Consider the following 13,999-nt stretch of genomic DNA (forward strand, 5'->3'; position numbering starts at 1 on the left):
ATGCTGAGCTCAGTCTGGGAGAGGAAAGGAAGAGAACTGAAAGAACTTAATGACGGGCTGAAAAGGAGAGAATGGGGCTTAAACTAAGAGATTTATTTTATCAAATCATTTTAAATTGCCGGATGATCAAAGTTATATATGCTAAAGTTATATAACAAATGTATGTGTGTATAATGTTAAAATGCAGAAGTACATAAAAAGGAAATTTTTATTCTTTTTTAAAAAAAATATATATTTTGTTGATTTTGTACAGAGAGGAAGGGAGAGAGATAGAGAGCTAGAAACATCGATGAGAGAGTCATCGACCAGCTGCCTCTTGCACACCCCCTACTGGGGATATGCCCGCAACCAAGGTACATGCCCTTGACCGGAATCGAACCTGGGACCTTTCAGTCCCCAAGCCGACGCTCTATCCATTGAGCCAAACCAGTCTCGGCAAAAAAGGAAATTTTTAAATCACCCACATTCAATACTCTTAGTACCCAGAGACAACCACTGTCAATAGTTTGTGATATTTTTTTCTAGTTTTTATTTCCATAGCATCAATTGAGATGATGTGATCTACGCAGTTTTATGTGGATTTTCTTAGTCTTCCCTAAAACCTTTACTTATGACATTAAAATTCTTCATAAATATAGTTTTTAGTAGCTTATGTACCACCATTTATTTAACGATTCCTTTAAGGTCAAGGATTTGGGTAGTTTCAAAGTTTTTATTAAAAATTCCAAGATAAACATCTTTGCATGTAAACTTCATTTTGTTATTATTTCTTTAGTGTGGATTCTTAAAGACATAATTAGTAAGTGAAGACAGTGAATGTTTTCCAGGGTTCTTCATATGTATTAGAAAATCTCTTTCTAAAAGAATGTTTTTGATCAATTTATACTTACCTTACTGAATAATGATACTTTAGCATTAGTCACTTTAAATATTTGCTAGTTAACCCTGGCCTGTGTGGCTCAGTTGATTGGGTGTCATCCTGTGTCCTGAAAGGTTGCTGTTTTGATTCCTAGTTAAGGGCTCATGCCCAGGTTTTGGGCTCAATCCCCAGTGAGGGGCTTGCAGGAAGCAACTGATAGATGCTGGGCTCTCACATCTATGTTTGTCTTCTCCCTTCTCTTAAAACCAAAAATCAATAAACTATTATTTTAAAAAATATTTGTTAATTTTATTGATTAAAAGTGAAATTGTTTATAATGTTTGGCTTTCATATACATTATTTGCTTCCCAATGTGAGGTTGAACACTTTGTTGGGTTTGAAAGTCATTTGTAATTTCCAAAGAGAGACGTTAAAATATAAATACCATATACGTATGTACATTATATAAGTGTGTGTATTGCATATAAATTAATTGACATTCTTTATGTTATTAGCTAACAGGATATCTAAAATATGTGTGTGTGTGTGTGTGTGTGTGTGTGTGTTTTTTTTACATATTTTTATTGATTTCGGAGAGGAAGGGAGAGGGTGAGAGAAATAGAAACATCAATGAAAGAGAATCATTGATTGGCTGCCTCCTGCATGCCCCCCACTGGGGACCGAGCCCACAACCAGGGCATGTGCCGTTGACCGGACCGGAACCTGGGACCCTTCAGTTCACAGGCTGATGCTCTATCCACTGAGCCAAACTGGCTAGAGCCAATATGTTCTTTAATGGAGGAATGGAAAGCAGGTAATGTAAGAGGAGGGGGGCATACAGGGGCAAGAGAAGAAGATTCTAGACCTCGGTCGGTGCTGAGGGACAGAGATAAACGGGGTCAGTAACAAAAATTATGCAAAATCAGGTCACAGTTATGAGGGGGGCAGAGTAAGAACTGGGTTATGAAGCCCAAGATGAAAAGAGTATGGACCGGAGAGGCCTGCAGAGTGGAGAATGAGGGAGGGGCCCACTCATTACATCCCCCAACGCTGCTGTCCACGAGGCCTTGGGAGCTTCCCAAGAGTTTTCCAGGCCGGCTCTTACTTCTGCACATCTTTGTTTCCCTCAAATTCGGCAGTGCCGAGAGTATGGACCTTTTGTATAGTCACTCCCACCCCACCCCATCCATTGTGTCTCTTAAATTTGTGTTTTATCCTTTTAATAATGGAAGTCGCTGTGACCGTGTTTTGGTATTTTGTTGCTTCTTGGCCCTGAAATCAGTCGTCCATAGTGAACACATTCCTTTGGGTTAAAGAACAATGCAAGTAACAGAGGAAACCGGAAATGGAGAGGCCGCGGGATTCATGCACAGTGTATTTAGCAACAAAGTTCAGGACAGAGGGCATTGGTTGCCTAAAACCTACATTTTTGAAAATAACATTTTAATATGCTGCCTGATGACTAGCAGCACCCACACTTTAGGCCCGTGTGTGTTTTTACAGTTTATGACTCAATGCAATGCCATAAAAAAAACGTTCTGACGTGGTATTATGGCACCACCCTTCTCTCAATGCGCAGGCTGAAAATATTAGTCATCCTGGACACTGTCATCAGACATGGCATCCATTAAACCAGCCCTGTCAACGCGGCCTTTAAAATACAACTCAAAGTTAACTTCTCACCAGCCCAGCATTACCTCCCTCGGGGAGGCCACCACCGTCCCATCCCCTGGATGACCCGAGCAACCTCCCAAACTGCCCCTCTGCTTCCTCTTTTGCGGGTCTCTGGCTTCTTCTCTGCCAGAGTGATCTTAAGAAAAAGAAAATCACTTCATACCCACTTCTCTTCTCAGAATCCTCCAATAGCCCAATAGAGCCCAGAGTCATTTTGTAGAAAGCCCTCGTCTGACCCTCTCCTGCTGCCCTGCCCCTTTCCTGCTGCTCTTCAGGTACCCAGGCTACCCCCTGTCGTGGTCTCTCCTTCCTTCTTCTGGAATCTTTTCCTCTGGGTCTCCAAGCATCAGGTCCCTACTCAAGATAGGACTTCCCTGACCACCCCATCAAAACAGCCCCCACACCCCCTTCTAGCCCTGCTTTATTCTTCCTCATCGCCTTTATCACTCTGCTCCCCAAAAACATACATATTTGCTTGTTTAGTTTGGTTCCCCAACATGATGGCAAGGACCTTGTCTGTCTTGGTCAGCACCGTCTCCAGGGTCTAGGACAAAGCCACACACAACAGGGGATCAGTAACCACCTGCTGGATGATGGAATAACTCATATAACCAATTCAGAATCGGGTGCCTCCCAAAGTCACCCTTTGCTCAGAGTAAATTAGGTTCATTGTGTCTAAACGACTTGCTCCAGTACTATTTTATGTTGTTCTTTTTTTGGAACGCACACTCCTTGCTAATTTTAGCACCCTGTTTACACTGATCAGCCTTCCATGCTTTTAAGCGATGACTTAACCTGTCTTAATGCTTTTAAGCGATGACTTAATTTGCTCACAGATCCACGGGAGCCAGTTGTAATCCATTAGATTTTTTTGGCATGGTTTCCACTATTTCCATTTTTTTTTTTAATCTTTATTGTTGAATGTATTACATATGTCCCCTTTCCCCGCATTGACCTCTTCTAGGCCTCCCAGCAACCCTTCCCCCCCTTCACCCCCCCCCCCCCCGTCACCTCCACCAAAGGCCTTCACCATCCATATATTTTTTTTAATTTCTTTAGAATATCTACTTTTATGTTCTCAAAAAGTAAGAGCTGATTTTAGAAAGTAGTAAAATAATATGTTGAACAGATAATTCAGCCTAAACAAGAACTGAACCCAAAGATCTTAAGAAAAAAGCGTTCTTAGTCCTTTAAAGATAACATAACTTACTCAGTACCTTGCCAGCTATTCAAGCCTCTGACAAGATTCCATTTCCTGGTTGGTTAAGGTATCATACTTATAAACATATACTACGGTTAAGATTAATGCCAATATTGATAATATCTAATTCTTAAAATAAAAAAAAAATTCGTCAGGAAAAGATGTTGTTGTCCTTAATTACAAAGTGAACAGAACAGAAAAGTGCCTGTCTTAAAGCTGTGGGTTTGTGACTGCCCATGGGGATAACCTAAATTACTGTGAATCAATTGCAGTTCCAGACGTTTCTTTCCATAGCTTTCCGCACGGTCACTTGACAACGCTCTCTACCCGACTCCACGGCTCTTCCTGTCCACACAGCACATGGGGCTTCATTTTGCCTAGTGTTTTACGTGTCCTAACTGACATTTAATTGTCTCTCCAAGAAGATTATTAGCTCCTCGTTAATAGAGATCAAGTCAGGTCTAGGACTGCAATTCCCCCCCCTCCACACACATACATATCCAGAGCTTGAATCTACCTTGTAGTTATTGGAAGTTCTCAGTAAACACCTCCTCGAATGGAAAAGCACTCTACTTGGTAAATCTAGAATGCTAGGGGATTTCTGTGGCCATTTAGTAGAAATTAGTAAAACACCATTTAGTTATGAATAATATTTGGCTAAAGCACACACTTCCTGAGCTCTTGTTAACTGACTGCCCCTTCTAGGAGGGAGCATCTGCTGCCATATTATTACTTAAGGCAGCTGGCTTTTCTCTAGTGGCACATGGGCTTGAACGTGTACACATCATCTATGACTTTGCAATAGGTGTCTCCTCTCCACCTACATTCAATATTTATTCTGAACTTCCTCTTCTCAAAAAAAAGTCTGGTACACCAGGATATATAAAGACTGGTAACTGCATAGCTTATCAGACATTACAGTTTGCTATGTTAGAGGGGCAGAAAGGAATCACTATAAAACCTAACAGGTTTCTGAGAATCGATGACAAAGGCTGCCTAGGGAATTGTCTTTAGATTTAAATTAGATTTTGTGGCTTTTTAAAGTTATGGTTTCACTCCCCAAGCAATTAAAGATTTTCCTATCTGGCTCCAAAGATACCATCTCCAAAACTCCCTAGCTTTTTCTATTACGTACAGAAATGCCTGTCACTAGCAGGGTCAGGGAAGTAAGGTGAAGGGTGGGTAGGTAAATAGACGGATGAGTGTGGGGAAGAAAGAGAGAGAGAGAGAGAGAGAGAGGGGGGGGGGGGGACAGCACACGCACATTCCTGTTCTCTCTCTGATGCATTTTCTTCTTAGCTCTTTCACATATTACTGTTATAATTTTACTGATTTAGTTACTATTATAATTTTATTGATTTAGCCATTCAGTGCCTTCTCCCCCACCAGTTTGTAGGGCTCACGAGGGCAGGGATTTTTATCTGTCCTGCTCACTGCTGTCGCCCCTCTTACCTAGAACAGTGCCTGGCATTTTAAAGGGACTTGATAATATTGACTGAGTGAATGAAATCACAAATGTTAGTTACTATTTATAATTTTACTCTTTAAAACAATTGTACCGATTGAGCAGAGAACAATTTTAAAGTTTAAAACGAAAGCTCTCAAATCCTTTCCTGATGTCCAGATCAGATAAACACTTCATCCCAGATGTGACAATTATTTCATTCTTCCTGCTGGTACTGTTTGATGGGGTATCTAGCAAATTACTAGACTACGGTGGCTTTAATCGTACAGGTTTATGGAATGATATACCGGCTTATAAAAGCAGAGAAATGCTTTAGGTCTGAAGTAGAGGTGGAAGTGGGAAGGGATGTAAACAGTGCATACAGCTGCAGTGACTACCTTGACATTATTGGTGTTTTTATGAGTTTATTTATTATCTGTCTCCCAACTGGAATACAACTCCAGAAGGCAGGGATTTCTTATTATTAAATGTTGCCGTCCCGAGTGCCAAAAATAGGAAATGGCATAGTATAGAAAGTCAATAATTGTCCTAGAATATTGAATGCCGAGATCAAATCCAAATATAAGAAAACAGTGCCTACAGCTGAGGCCAAGTCCTTGTTAAAATTTGGCCATTCTTCTGGTGGGTTCTGTGTCCATTAGGACTCTCCAATGGATAGCATGCCCCATCTCTTTGAGCTTCCTTTCCTAGTGCTGGTTGGTTAGTTTCATGGTCAACCATTATTGCTGATACCATCAGTACAGTCACATGGCTTTCGTGCCAATCTTGGACACCTTTTCAGGTGGAGATAAGTACTTCAGAGTGTGTGTGTGTGTGTGTGTGTGTGTGTGTGTGTATGTGTATGTGTGTACAGCATCTTCCTCTTATGCTGTAGTCACACATTAACACAATAAACAATTTCAGCAAAGGTTTTCAAACTTTAAATAGTGTAAAATCTACTTCTGGAAAAGTATATACAATTATATAGAAAGAAAATACACATTCAGTTGATCTTTACATCAACTCTATCTTAGCCTTGAGATAATTCAAAATACTAAAAAAATATATGTAGTAGGATGTATAGGTGACCTTACTAATTAATTACTTCTATTTAAAATAGACCACAGAACAGTTTCCTGCTTTCCGATTATGTATTCACCAGGCCTGCACTTCCTCCTCTCCCAGGGGGGTCTGAGTAGTATTGTTCCTTTTTTCAAATCTACCTTAGAGCTTATCTGCTCTCAAGCTTCTATTTTGTGCCTGTATTTTTTTTCCTTCTTTTTTCCACAGCCTCAGACCTCAGATTGGCCTGCTGTCACTCCACTCTGAAAACAAGGTGGCTTGTTAAAACAAAAGGTCGGTCACTCCTCCAGGGATGACTTAAGCTTGCTGTGAGTCAGAGCTATGCTCACTGTGATGCCATGGATGTAGTTTTATGCATTTGCCTCCGTTGAGGACTGTGGAGGAGGAGTCAAGGCCAGTGGCAGTGGAGGAAGAGGGACCTTTACTTTTTATGTGGATTTTTCTATGTTGTTTGAATCCATTCGAACTCGTTTCTTGCAAAGACCACATCTTTCATGGGACATGGGAACCTAGCAGTTTCATTTTAAACAGTATTTAACATGTTTATAAATCTCAGACTTGTTCTGTATGAACATTATGGCATTTTCTAGTTACTATTGATAGGTTTAGATGATATTATTCGGAAGTAATAAAACTGTCTCTTTAAAAAGAAAGAAAGAAAGAAAGAAAAAGAAAGAAAGAAAGAAAGAAAGAAAGAAAGAAAGAAAGAAAGAAAGAAAGAAAGAAAGAAAAGAAAAGAAAAGAAATAGAGTTAGGTAAATAAATTGAAAACTTTCGTGTTCACTCTGGCCTTTTTACTTCCCCTCCGGGCTACTTCAGATTGCTGTGGTTTGTAGAATTTAGCAAGGCTAACAATTACAGAATAACCACCGCTAAGGGAAAACCGGAGACCACCGCTTTGAAATCTTTATTTCAGGAAGAGTTACAGATGTGTTCCTCACTTTATATGCCACGGAGCTCATTTTATTCCTGGTTCAGAAGGTCTGTACTCCGGGATGTTCGTGGCTTCCAGGAGCCGTCTGAGCCCCCCTGTGCCCCCATTTCCCAATCGCCTGCACCCACAGACTCAGCCTTGAGATGAGGTTCCGGCTCCTCACTGCCTGACAGGGGGAGTATTTACTCTGCTCACGGGCCGCCAGTCCTTCTGGTCGACCAGTTATCATGTAATCATGTACCGACTATTTTTGTTATCAATGAATCCAGTCTTAACCACTCTCTTTCTCTTTCTACACCCCCTTCTATTTTTCTCTACTTTTTCTTTTCTTTTCTTTTTTTTTTAATCAGTATATCCACATCCAAATCCAAATTGATAAAATAAAACGAGAGTTTGTTTATGCCATATTTTTGCCTGTATCCTTTTCCTTCCAGGCTTATCATAAACAGGATTGTTGGTAATGATTACGAGGAAGATAAAGGGTCCTCAATCCAGGTTATTTACCCTAGAAATAATGAGGAAAAAAAGGCAACCTTTGCTAAAACTAGAACATTTCTAAGAAGCCATAGTAACGTTTTCTGAGGACTTTCTGTATGCCAAGAAATTTTCTGAGTGCTTTACATGAACTCATTCATTCGATCCCCACCACGACCCCCGGGAAGTGGGAATTACTGTTTTCCTCGTCTGTGTCAATCAGGACAGGGAGTGGGCACCCATCTTATTCCAGGAAGGTGGGTTTTAAACACCATTTGTTTCCTGTTAGTCAGTATTTTTGTTTTACAATAGTAAAACATTTCAGTTACATTTCCTTCTCTGTCTTCTTGGGTCTCTTCTTACAGTAGCATTTCCATGGAGTGTTGAGGCTGCTGTTGAGCATTTTGTATCTGGCAGTTGTAACACCTCCCTTCTCTCCGTACCACCCACTGCCAGCTCATTCCAGGTGCCCTTAGCAAATGACTCCCAAGGCATTTCGGTGGCCAAAGCTCCCGGCCAATGAGGAGCCGTGGCCGCATTACAGAGCTCCGCCGTTCCTGGGATCAGGAGCGAAGGTTGCTTAAGCAAAGCTTTTGTGACCAGTAGCCTGCCGCATCCAGATTTCAGGACTGGAAAGGTAGGGGGACACCTTATTTGCTTAAATTGTATGGGAGGATGAGATGGTTGTGTTTGATTAAAGTAATTTAGGTCGGATTGCATAAACAAATGATCCGTTTTGTTTGTTTTTCTTTGAAGGCCAGGAAAAAAAAATAAGTGAAGTTTGTGAGGATGTCAAATACTGTACCATTTACCTTCTAGCAGCAAAACCAAAATTCTTAAGTTATGAACTAAAAAAACAAAATCGGTTCATCCAGCAGCTAAATACACTAAAAGCTAGGTCTTTGGCAAAGTCATGATTTCATAAATTGCTGCTATTTTAACTGTGAGATAGAAAGCAGGAATTTATCAATAAGGCCCACTCTTGTTTTTCCATAATCTTTTCAGAGTCTGTCTCTGTAGACGAAATCTGTGATTTTTAAGATGTGAGATAATGAAAATAAAACGAGTTAATGGAATCAGCATTATGATAATTACTACATAAAGGTTAGTTCTCTGGGAAAACTTTCTGGTTTAAGAAGATGCTTGAATCAATCACTTTTTCAAGCCAATAGTGAAGTTTATGAAATGGAGTTAGTTACGTGTAGATTATGTGCTTTAAAGACTACAAATAAGTTTCACTTTCATTATAAAGAGTAGGTTAATTATATTTTATATGCTATTTGAGATTTGTTCTAATAGCGACTTGAAGAAACAAGAAAAATAGAATCAGATTGCTACCTGAAAATGGAGCAATTTTAATAGCATTGGAAGCTAATCCTCCAAAGGAAAACCTTCCTCATTATGAGTAAAATGAGAAATCAGTGGTGCAACAAAATGTACACAATAAGAAATGTATGTTGTTATTCTTGTCAAAAGCCTACATCTAATGTTTACTATTAGAAGGTAAATTAGAGTTTGGAAAAAAAGTATAACTGGTTTCTCATTATTGCTTTATCCCAAAGATGGCCTACTATGGGTTGTATTTTGTAACAGAAATAAACTAATACATTTGGTTAAAGATATAACATAGTATAAGAAATGATACCATTTGGTAAAAATGTTTAAAGTATTTAGTTAAAATGCTGCTTTTGTTTAATTTATAGAGAGAATTTTTTAATGCGTATATCACTAAGTATAAATGCCCAATAATTTAAATTATCTCAGATTCCCCCCTTTCTTATTATTTTTAACATACTCGTTTAAAAGATTTTTGCACTCGAAAGCTTTTTCCTTTTAGTAGATTTGTCCAAAATGCCGCTTTATGGCAAGTCACCCTCCAGATCCTCCTGGTAGCTGGCTCTGGCCGGCTCCTTGGGGGAGGTGGACGGGATTGACCAATAATCACAGAGTTAACAATTCACTGCGGAGAATCCTAGCTCGCCATCTTCTCCAGCCCAAGTAAAGGCTGTTTCTCAATTCCAAGCGGAGGGTCAAAGGTCTTAGACTAACTTCACAGATCAGAGGTCAGGCATGAATTGCTGCAATTTGTAGCTCAATTTTGCCGATATGACAGAATTTCACAGCTACGATGATTGCTTTTTTTCCACTCCTGCACACAGGCCAGGGCCAGGCAGTTAACAGTGTAATTTGTACAAGCCGGCCCTTGGCACCCAAGTTTAATGAGTAACTCGCTGGTGCCTTAGGTTTCACTGGTACAAGGTGCATTTTATAAAAAGGGTCAAATGTTAATGCACCGAGACGGAGGGGGGTGGGGAGCGATAGCTCAATAACCACCATCTATGAATCATATGTGAAGAAGTAGTGACTTGTATTTATTTTTAAAATTCTGTTTCTATAGTGTGAATGTTAGTATGTTCCTTTACTTGGAAACTCAAAGAGGTAGATGATTTTTTTAAAAAAAATGTAGCAAGAAAGAATAGTCCGATTAGAAATTATTGGCTGAGCAGTGACTAGAAAGTGAAATTGCGGGCTCTGCTTACGCCTTTGGTGGGTCTCTGTGATTTCTTAAACGCCTTCCAAAATGCGCCAGGTTTTGCAAGGAGCTGGGGAACAAATGGGATAACCAGGGATTTCTAAATCTGTGATACTACGAGTCTCCGACATTCTCTACTCTTCAACCGAAAAGTTGAACTCCTACATTTCTATCCCAGGTTGAGAATATCTTTTACTGCTTTAAGCTGAATTCTGGGACTCTTGAAAAAAGTTCTTAGACTGTAGACCCTGAGTCACAAATGACTCTGAAGCTGCCATATCAATTCATAAAAACGCACCACTTTTGTTACGGCACAACTTCTACTCTTCCAGGCTCAGTGCAGCAGCAAATGGATTTCTCCAAAGAGCAGAATAGCTAAGAGCACAGGGTCTGGCCTCAGAACTCCTGGGTTTGAGTCCCAGCTTCGTCCCTTACAATTAAGGGGCTCCACCAATGGGCAGCCTCCAGAATGAAAATAACCTTAGACTTCGCTTCACGGGGCTGTGGAAGTGATCAGATAAGACAGTGTAGGAGAAAAGCACAATAAGCGCTCACAGATTGTCAGCTGACATTAACACTATGAATATCATTAGAGTACGTAGCTAACCTACCACACACGTCAACCCAACTTGGTTTAGACTTGGTCTTTGTTCTGTCCATTTCATGGGGGACACCAAATATGGCACAGTTTTCCAAGTTTTAGGAGGCATTCCTTTTGAATATCATGGGGAAGTGTACTTTAAAACTCCTGTTGCCAGTCTAGCACTCTCTTAGATGCTATTTCTTCCCCCACGAACTGATTTGCTGTTGCACGCCAAAGCTGTAAAAAGAGAGACACCCAAACCATCTGGTTGCCTTTCTGAGTTGTTTTCGTTCTGCCCTTCAGTGAGAAACATTTGAGTTTTAAAAAAAATCATGAGTGATACCACACCAGTGGGCTAATTTTATCCCTCATGTTGTGTATTATACTTACTAGGATTCATGCTTTCTAGAAATGCCAGAAATGAAAATCTTAAAACGTTATTTTTTTCCCCATTCCATTTCTTCATTTTATTCCTTGACACTTAGAAGTAGCATTTGAATAAAAACTTGATTTTTACTACCAATGACAATATAAAAGTTATGTGCTTAGCATTAAAAATGTAGTATGATATCACACATTAATTTAAACATTAAGCACCTACTGGGTGGGCTGGGGGACACGGGGTTCATAGTAGTGAGTCGGAACCAGATTTTGCCCTAGTAAAGTTTACAATTGACTGGAGGGGACCACTATTATAGCAATTATTGTAAGGTTAAACCATATAAGATTGCCAGTAGGCTAGCATTTCTTTCCTCCAAAACGGCAATTGCATGTAATTCAACCTGGTGTTATGAGGAGTGCTATGAGGGATTACATGATGTTACAGGGATGGCTTCTGAGGTTTAAGGATGAGTGTAAGCTGGGAGGTAAGGGGGAGAGGGCTATGTATGGGGACTAGCAAGGGTTTGAAGAGTTGGGAACGGCATGTGCAAGATGAGGTTGACAAAAGGAGCCAAAGTCTTCCTTATAGGACCTACTAAGGATATTGGACTTAATCCTACGTCAGCAGGAACATTCAGGTTTGAGCAGGAAGGTGGTATGACCCACGTTACGGATGCAGAAAAGTGAGGCTCAGGAAAGTTAAATGTGTCTGAAGTCACTCAGCTGGTAGGTGAATAGTGTAGGCATTTAATGTTACTCTGTTGCCTCACAGGGTAGGATGAATTCCAGGAGCAACTTGTGATTCGCACGTTTGTTTTGACTTTACCAAACACGGTGATGCTGATCATGAGGTGTTAGCCAGGACACAGACGGGGTGTAGGCCATAGACTCTAAGCTGTAGCTTAACAGCTGCTACTCTATGATTTATTTGAGGCTGTGGTCGTTTCCCCCTCCCCCAGTGAATCATTGATAATAAGGATTAAAATCAGCTTCTCGTGTTGTTTTATTGCACGTGTTCCCATCAAGGAAAGAATCCCACTGAATGCTTGGCCAGCCATTGCAACATAAAGACAGTTAGGGCAGAATCATTTGGGAGCTGCGAATGCCTGCAGAGGCCATTCCATCGGCAGGTTCCACACTGTGCTCTCTGCGGTCTTAAAGGTCCTGCGGGTCCCCTCAGGGCTCCGTGGAGGATGGAGCGGAATCGGGGATGACTGGAGGGGCCTCCCCGAATCACCCCCTGCCTCCACGTCAGCCAGCTCCTGCTTTCTCGGTTTTGTTCCTGCGTCTGGGCCCATGTTTGATGGAAGAAAGGGTGCTATATCTAAAGCTATGAGACGAAACAGAAGTTAAAAACAAGTTTGAAAACTACTGGTCACCCAACTCCTTTTCTTTAAGAGAACAAACTTTGGCTCAAGTAGGTGAAATGATTTATCTAAGGACACAGAAAAAGTCATGGCAGAGCTCAAATTAAAACTGTCAGACTATCATGTTCTACATTGATGTACAATTATATTTACATATAATTATATTTGCCAATAAAAAAATAAAGTGCTAGTCCTCTAGTTCCCAGGCCGGTGCAGCAGCCGCTGTGCCATATTGAAGCTTATGCAGAACACTCTTTTTTTTTTTTTTTTTTTTTTTAATATATTTTATTGATTTTTTACAGAGAGGAAGGGAGAGAGATAGAGAGCTAGAAACATCGATGAGAGAGAAACATCAGCCAGCTGCCTCTTAAAGTTGGGCTGATTATGTATCCAGACGTGAAATAAAGGGAAAAGTTTTGTGCTTAGGATATATTTTGATGTCTCACCCGAAATACCCTTATCTCGAACTTATGTCTCCTACATTTGAATATTTCCTGTATCAGTGACTTTAAAGTCGTTTACCTTCGGATCCCAAATCCTGTGGGACCCTCCATGCAAAGAACATTGTCAGCAGTGTCTCAATGGCACACTTAGGGCAGAATACCAAGTTCACAGCAATACCAATACTTTACAGCAACTCTCATCCGTGGTCAGTGATGGTGGTTCTTGCTTCGGTGGTTCTGAGATCCTCCCTGGATTCAGCAGGAAAGAGTGTGATGACCGATCAGTGATGAGTAGCAGACCCCCCGCCCCCCCTGCCCCCAAAGGAGGAGGGCAGCCCAGGAGCTCGGTTTACCAGCCCTGTGAAGTGAATCACCTCGGTTATGAAGGGTCTTTAAGCATACAATGTAGGCTGTATCTGTGTTCCTTCCTAAGCATATGCTGTTCATCTTGAAGTCATGGGCGCTCTAAAGAAGGGAGAGGGGGAAATGCAAGAAATGGAAGAAATGGGTCATTTTCTTACTATGGTTCCCCATTCAAGGACAGGAAGAAGGAAAGGGTTGCTTTTCTTGGTTTGTAGATAACACGATAGAGAAATGGTAGTCCGTTTTCTTCTGAAAGAAAAATGGCCCCCAATTTGTAATGCATGTATGAAAATTGTATTGACATAGAAAACATTTCTAACAAATTTTTTTTTTCTTTTCTTTTTTTACCCATAGGATTTGCCCCAAAGAGCACTCCAAAAATTGAACTGAGATATCCCGAAAGCTGCCTGAATTTGCCTGAATTCTTGTTCTACTTCCTGTAAAGGACCAGACAAGTCAAATTGGTGGTTTTTTTGGTGAGTATACCAGCTGCTATCCTTTTCTTCTTGAGGAAAACCATACTTTTTCACTCCTATCAACCAAGGTATCTGCTGCTTAGACAAGGTGCACCAGGCTTGTGGCAACACGAGTGACTATACACAATACGTTATTTTGAACCCACAATATAAATCCTATTTCTCTACGTAGTTTATATATTTG

General features: G+C 40.6%; 1 protein-coding gene across 6 annotated transcripts in view; it reads left to right on the top strand.

Annotated features, from left to right (window-relative positions):
• Window positions 1-13,999, top strand: part of RBM47 (RNA binding motif protein 47) — a 151,474-nt gene that overhangs the window by 101,380 nt on the left and 36,095 nt on the right. For all 6 annotated transcript variants that reach the window (XM_084900929.1, XM_084900934.1, XM_084900930.1 and 3 more), the window contains one exon: window positions 13,694-13,815. The gene's annotated coding sequence lies outside the window, so the exon portion shown is untranslated. The remainder of the gene's footprint in view (window positions 1-13,693; window positions 13,816-13,999) is intronic.

This window comes from Pipistrellus hanaki, assembly GCF_964339955.1.
Source record: "Pipistrellus hanaki genome assembly, chromosome: 1".
NCBI classification, from domain to species: domain Eukaryota; kingdom Metazoa; phylum Chordata; class Mammalia; order Chiroptera; family Vespertilionidae; genus Pipistrellus; species Pipistrellus hanaki.